This window comes from Thermobia domestica, unplaced genomic scaffold (genome assembly GCF_964235325.1).
Source record: "Thermobia domestica unplaced genomic scaffold, izTheDome1.hap1.1 HAP1_SCAFFOLD_865, whole genome shotgun sequence".
Lineage (NCBI taxonomy): Eukaryota > Metazoa > Arthropoda > Insecta > Zygentoma > Lepismatidae > Thermobia > Thermobia domestica.
In genome coordinates, this window is record NW_027656575.1 from 27,025 (window position 1) to 34,266 (window position 7,242).

The following is a 7,242-nucleotide window of genomic DNA, read 5'->3' on the forward strand; positions in this document are numbered from 1 at the left end:
ATGGAAGAATTTGTGGAATGAAAATATGAGAGGAGGAGGAAACGGGAGTACCCGCTAGAAAAGCCACGGGTACGATGTTGCCCATCAGAAACTTGATTGGACAGGGGTCGGAAATGAAATCTTTCAGTTTTACGTCCCACGATTATGCGGCTAGGCTAAAGGAGACGGTGATGATAAGAAATGAATGGAATGGTGAAATGAAGAAAGTGGGAGGAAACAGAAGAACTCAGAGAAAACCCCCCACACACGGTGTTTGTCCAGCTGAGATCGCTCACTTGGCTCACTTGGTCCGAGCTGAGATCGAACCAGGGACTCTATGCACCAGATGTGAACGCGGCCGGGGATCGACTGCACGCACCAGAAATATGCGCTCTACCTCTGAGCTACAGTGCTCTCTCTGCTGATAGACATACAAATAGATAGAGACCCTCTATTAGAGTTGCATAACATAGTTTGGAAATCTAAAAGATTATAAACTAGAACATCCAAGACAACTTGTATGTACGAAAAATGATACAACTGCATTATTTATTTTAAATATCGATACACGAAGTAAATAAATAATCGCCTACAGAAAACGCCAACAATTTTTCAGCATCCGGCACCACCACAGAATATATAGGCCACTTTCATATATGATGTTCAATTTCTTCAACTAGTACTGAAGAAAATGCAATACGTGAGTAAAATTATTCCATTTATTACGTGGGCACCTCGTATATAAAATCGGTGAAAACCGTTCGGCTACATAGTACATATATATAAAACTCGTAATTTCAAATCAATCTTGCCGTACAGGTAGTATCATGTTATATTTGACATCTGTTTAATGAAATATACAAATTGCACCTCCCACTTGTTGACCAAAAAACTATGAAAAATAAGTTATGTTCTTTAGAAATGGAGCCCGGGTGTGGTTAAATGTATGAAACTAGTAGAATATATACTTGTTTCTACCATAGAAAACAAGGAGCGCTCTGAAGAACTACACAGAAATGATATATACCATTATAATGATAGAGGAAACAGCGTTTGCCAGAAGGAACGCTTAGAGTGACAGGATTGGTTAACAGACAAGATAACTTCAGAGTGCGGAAGAGCAAACTTCTAACTCGTTCTGCTTTTTCCTGCCATGTTTTAACTTCTTGATACGTTTACCCACCAACGTAGCAGACAGCATGGCTGCAGATTTTAAATCTAATCTGCATTTCAATATTAGATGGTCTCACAGAATGGGAGTTATCGTTACATTAATATGTGGGTTGAATGATTAGGCAAAGAAGAGCGAGTGTCTACCTGTCAGTTTCACAGTTCTTTGTTTTTTCTATTAAAAAAATTCACGGTAAATGGCTGTAACACTAAAGTGACTCTTATTTTTTATGCGTCTAGTTTCCGTACATCGTGGACTTCAGACTACAATCCACTGACTAAAACTACTAATAGGTTATCATGATACTGAAAATGTTCATCGTTCGTAGAATTTAGCACATCTCTTTATTATAAATATATCACTTATTGATTTTAGCTAATCTTTATTATAATTTTCACCCTTAGTTTACTTAACGTTTAACCGTCTCTTATTGATGTTAGCAAATCTTCATTATGAATACACCCTTAGTTTACTTAACGTTTAACCGTCCTTTATTGATTTTAGCAAATATTTATTATAAATACACCCTTAGTTTATTTAACGTTTAACCGCCCTTTATTGATTTTAGCAAATATTTATTATAAATACATCCTTAGTTCATTTAACGTTTAACTGTCCCTTATTGACTATAGCAAATCTTTCTTATATCATCATCACCATCATAGATATTCTGCCATTATTGGCAGGTTACTTGCTGCAACTGAGATGCTTCCATGCTCCACGATCTTTCGCTAACCTCTTCATCTTCATGTATGATTTCTCTCTTTTGATATCATCCATTAAAGTAGTAGGGGTCCCGTTATGGCTAGCCGAGTCAGCAAAAATTTTCTCGATTCTGATTGGCTGAGAGAGGTCACGTGACGTTAGGCCCCGCCCACGCGGGAAATTCAAATTTTCAGGTCACGTGGTATGACGTCATGAGTCACCCTGCGGGGAAATCCCTCACCCAGGATTTTTGAAATTTGTTCCCTTTTACGGGTAAGATGTGTGATTCTGATTGGTTGACAGATATCACGTGATTTTAGACCCTGCGATATTTGAAATTCGTTCCCTTTTACGGGTAAGATGAATCCTTTGGTACCACGATGCTGATTGGCTGATAGAGGTCACGTGATCTTAGGCTCAGGGATTTTTTAAAATTCGTTTCCTTTTTATGGGTAAGATGAGTGGTTTGGTACCTTGAATTTGATTGGTTGATAGCGGTCACATGATCTTAGACCCTGGGATTTTGAAGTTTGGGTATCCTCTTTGATGAGTACTTTGGTACTACGATACTGATTGGCTGATAGAGGTTACATGATCTTAGACCCGCTACAAGGTGAACAGAATACGTGGGAAAACCCCTCACTCATTTGTTTCATTTTATGTGTAAGATGAATGGTTTGGTATCACGATGCTGATTGGTTGATAGAGGTCACGTGATCTTAGGTTGTAGGATATTTAAAATTCGTTCCCTTTTATGGGTAAGATGAGTCCTTTGATACCTGATTCTGATTGGCCGACAGAGGTCACATGATTTTAGACCCGTCACACGGTGAACAGAATACGTGGGAAAACCCCTCACTCATTTGTTTCCATTTTACAGGTAAGATGAATGTTTTGTACCACGATGTTGATTGGTTGATAGAAGTCGCATAATCTTACCCTAACCCCCAATGCTAGACATTCAGAGCGAGGGAGGGGATTTGGATTTCTGGGCTTTCGGCATCTAAGGCCATGTAGCCCTTCACGATTTGAGGGATGACGTCCCTCGGCGAGCACACAATCCGGGGAAAGGGAAGGAAGAAAGGATTGGGAAAGGAAGGAAGCGGCCTGGGACCTATAAGTTAGGTACCACCCCGGCATTTGCCTGGTGTGAATGAGGAAAACCCAGGAAAACCTCATTCAGGGTGGCTGGCCTGAAAAAGCTGTTACACTTTTTCGACCGAGTGACCCCACCGGGAATCGAACCCGGGACCGCTCGCACCGAAGGCGAGAGCGTTAGCGACTACGCTACGCGGGGCCACACATTCAGAGCGATATGTCGGTGATCACCCTAGACCTGGATTTTAGAATTTAGTTCCCTTTTATGGTTATCCTTAAAGTTCCCATGAAGGGTTCAACCTCCTCTTAAATAACACTTTTTGGTATCATGATATTGTACTGAAGTTTACATTAAATATTATCGTTCTCTTTGACAGATAAGATGATTACCAGCTTTCTTACCTTGATGGAGATCCTGTCCTTGAATTAGTAGCCTATGTCTCTGGAAGTAACAATGGTGAAAGAGGGGTGTCGCTTGTAGATTTCTTATAACACATTGTTGTGAGTTTAAGCGATTTATTGCTCAGTAAGCGATTCATTAATGGAAACAGTGTTGCCAGATTTTTTCTTACCGAAACTGCTCCGATTCTTTTCGAAACGGTTCCGCAGAGTACAAGAAATTTTAAACTAAAATTTTTTCGAACTAAAAAAATTTCAAAACTAAAAAATTTTAAACAAAAATTTTCAAACAAAAAATTTTCGAACTAAAAATTTTGAAACAAAAAAGTTTCAAACAAAAAATTTTCGAACTAAAAAAAATTGAAACAAAATTCTGTCGAACTAAAACATTATTAAAAACAAAAGTTTCGAACTAAAGATGTAAATCACATCTAAAAATTTTCAAATCAAACTTTTTATCGAACTAAACTTTTAAAATTTTCGAACCCAAAAAAAATTCGAACTAAAAAATTAAAAATTTTTCGAAAAAATATTTTAACTAAAAACTTTCGAACTAAATTTTCAAATCAAAATTTTTTGAACTAAAAATTTAAAAAAAAATTTCGAACCAATTTTTAAAAATAAGTTTCGAACTAAAGATGTAAACCACATTTGAATATTTTCAAATCAATTTTTTGAACTAAATTAAAAACCAAATTTTGGACACTATAAATTCTTTAATTAATTTTTCGAACAAAATCATTTAAATCAAATCTTGGATATATTTTCCACCTTAAATTTTTCAAGATTACCATGATTTGAAAACAAGTGTTCAGGGTTTCAAGAAATAATAAAACACATTTTTTTTTCAACTTGTGTATTTAACGAAAGGTATGTGCTCTTCTCATACAATTTTATTAACATAATAAATACACGATCTAGTTAATGAATATGTTGGACGTGTCATCATCATTTTCGAATGTTGTAGACGTATCCTGTAAAGAAAAAGAAGAAACGACGGATTACTTTATGAATTTCTTTTTTTTCTGAAACAATAAAAACGAGTCAATATTGATAAGAGAGAAATAAAACTTACTCGTAAATGATGGATCTGTTTAGGCTCATCTTCCTCCTCGGGTACGAGATGACACCATTTCAACCACTGATGTTGGTTTACGAACTCTTCTGGGTACTGCATTTTTCTTGGTGTTGCTCCTTTATGGTCAAGATTTCCCCGTTGAATATGAGATTCTGCATTTCTTCCACTGATAGTGTTGGTGATGGTTTATGAACTCTTCTGGGTACTTCATTTTTTTCTTCTTGGTGTTGCTGCTTTATGGTCAAGGAGTGGAAAAAAGGAAAAGGAAAAAAAGAAATTATGGCCTTATTGGGTGTTTACAGTTTTTTCTTCTTCATCTTCTTTTTCCAGTTCCATCTTCTGTTTTTTTTAACGTACCCGTACGGAACCGTATCATAAGAATTGAGTTCTTTAAATCGACGTTTTGTGTACTGGATACTGTACATTTTTTCTTCTTTGTGTGTGACGATGGTATGGTCTTTGGTCCTGCATATTTTATGGGGGATAGTTATGGTGACTTGTCCACGGCATTGATTTGTAATCATTTCTTTTAGCGTGTTGAAATTTAATTGTTGTCCTGCACCATAGTTTAATGTAAATCCTCTAATTTTACATATGTAGCTGGTGACGTTGGTGTCCGGATTGTATATTTCTAGGCTGTAATTTTTCGGTCCTCCACTGACAAATGTCTTGATGTATGCTCGTTGGCCGTAAGACTCCATCTCATCCGATAAGCATCCCAAGTACGTTGAAGGTTCAATGGTTGGCTCCCCGGGCTTTTCTGTAAATATCACAGAATCCGTGTCGAAATATAAAACACGTTCCTGCAACATTTCCAGGTACTTGTACAGTTCCAGACGTGCCTGACATGTTGTAAATGCACCTAACACGACATAGGTGTTTCGGTTTTGAACAGGCACATGTTCATTGTACTCCCAGAACGCATACAACATCGTATCATTGATGGGTACAATTTGATGGAGTTTAATGTCGGGGGAAGTGAGTTTTTCATAAAATTCTTCCGGCCGATCAATAATTGTGGTCTGGCTAAAGTTTGATCTTTGCGAAAGTTTTCCCCAAAGAGCGTTAACACAAAGCTTAGATAAACTTCTTCGTGCAGGATTATTTTCAATTTTGGTCGGATCCAATGCAATACCTTCACGCTCCAGGACGTTTTGTATGAATTTTGTTTTGTCTTCTTCGGTCACACAGGAACTGGGCCAGCCAGACGCTTCCATTTTCGATTTCAAAAATGTATTGATATATTCCGTGAACAAGCCACCTGTTTTCGTGATGGGATCATATTGTTCAATGTCATAATCCCAAATTTCAAAGATTTCCACCGGTTGATATCCTAATTCTATTGCTTTCTGTATTTCATATGATACCCATGTTCCAGTGAGGCATCGCTCCTGGTCGTTGTGCGTACACGTTGCTGTAGGGTCTGGGTTCATTTCTTCGGCACACGCAGCACACAGTGGAAAGAGTAGTTTCTTGTTGCATCGGTAAGGCAGGAGACCATGATAAAGATGTTGACTTGGTAATATCGTCATTTTGATCAGACCATTGACTTTATTTATTGGTGGAATATTTTCATCACCCTGTAGATAAATTCTAGGATGTCCTACAGGGTATTTAGCACACTTATTTATGTAAGGATAAAGCGAGACAATATCGAAATATTTTATTACTTCTCCTGCTTTTTCGTCGACTTGGTGGTACAATTTCACGCAATTGGTCCTTCCTCCAAAAAAGCTATCTCTTGGATTTAATGGTCTGCGGTTCATGTACGGGTGATTCTTCAGATACGTCGCCATTGCAGGATTTTGTTTCAAGAACTGATTAAATTCACACTCCCACATTTCATGTACAATGTACCCCAATTCACGCAGTCTTGCATTTTTTCGTTGCGTTCGTTCATAACGGAATTCCATAGTGTCTTCTGGATTGCCGTAGATGGGCTGATTACGGCCTGTAGTAAAACATACTTTACACCCGTGATAAAAGCAGCCGGCATGCTCGTAGATGTGCTCCTCTAACGTTTCAGGATCTTGGTAGTAACCATCAACATGGAATCCCGCAATAAACACTTCTTTTTGTCGGGCCGCATGTAAGATTTGTTTTCCTTCGCTTTTTTCAATGTAGGCCAGCCATTGCATTGCAGCGATTGATTGGGTACTTCTCCATCGATAGCCATGTGCCGGTAGAATTCCAATGGTGTTGGGTTTAAGGAAATTCCGGCGGAATACTAAATTGGAAGCACTGGCAATCGTGATTGTCTCCAAGAAGGGATTCACTTTGGTTTCTGTTTCAAATGACGTCATAAACGAAACGCATGCTTGTCGCAGTACATTGACATCTTGAATACAATACTTGATAATTTCTTTCTGAAAATCAAACGTGTCATTACGATGATCATTGTACCACTGCATGAACTTGTTCCTGTCTTCGACGGCCATTTCATCTGCACCATAATACTTTGTTTCTGGAAGTGGTCCAATATATGATTGATTCTCCTTGGTGTTGAAGAAATGCGGGAAGTATCCTTTAGTTGCGGGTAAATTGAACGCTTTTGACAATTTACTTAATGCCATAGGTAGGAAGTTCAACGAGTCAATGAACGTCAAATTATTCAACGTTAAACTCAATATCTTGGTCCCATTTAATATGACGTCAGGTCTCCATTGGCATTGTTCTACCATGGTCTTTAGGATGAAATGTCCATCGTATCCCTTTGAGTTGTGAGCAAGACAGAAAATCCTATTTATATTGGGACGACGTTCCCGCAAGTACTGGAGAAAATCATAAACTGGATCGTCCCCCTGGAAAATAT

At 38.0% G+C, this 7,242-nt stretch overlaps 1 non-coding gene across 1 annotated transcript; it reads right to left on the reverse strand.

Annotated features, from left to right (window-relative positions):
* Nucleotides 1-3,079: 3,079 nt before the first annotated feature.
* On the reverse strand, nucleotides 3,080-3,154 carry TRNAR-UCG (transfer RNA arginine (anticodon UCG)). The gene has a single exon. It is a non-coding gene; the product is annotated as a tRNA-Arg (tRNA).
* Between the last annotated feature and the right edge of the window lie 4,088 nt (nucleotides 3,155-7,242).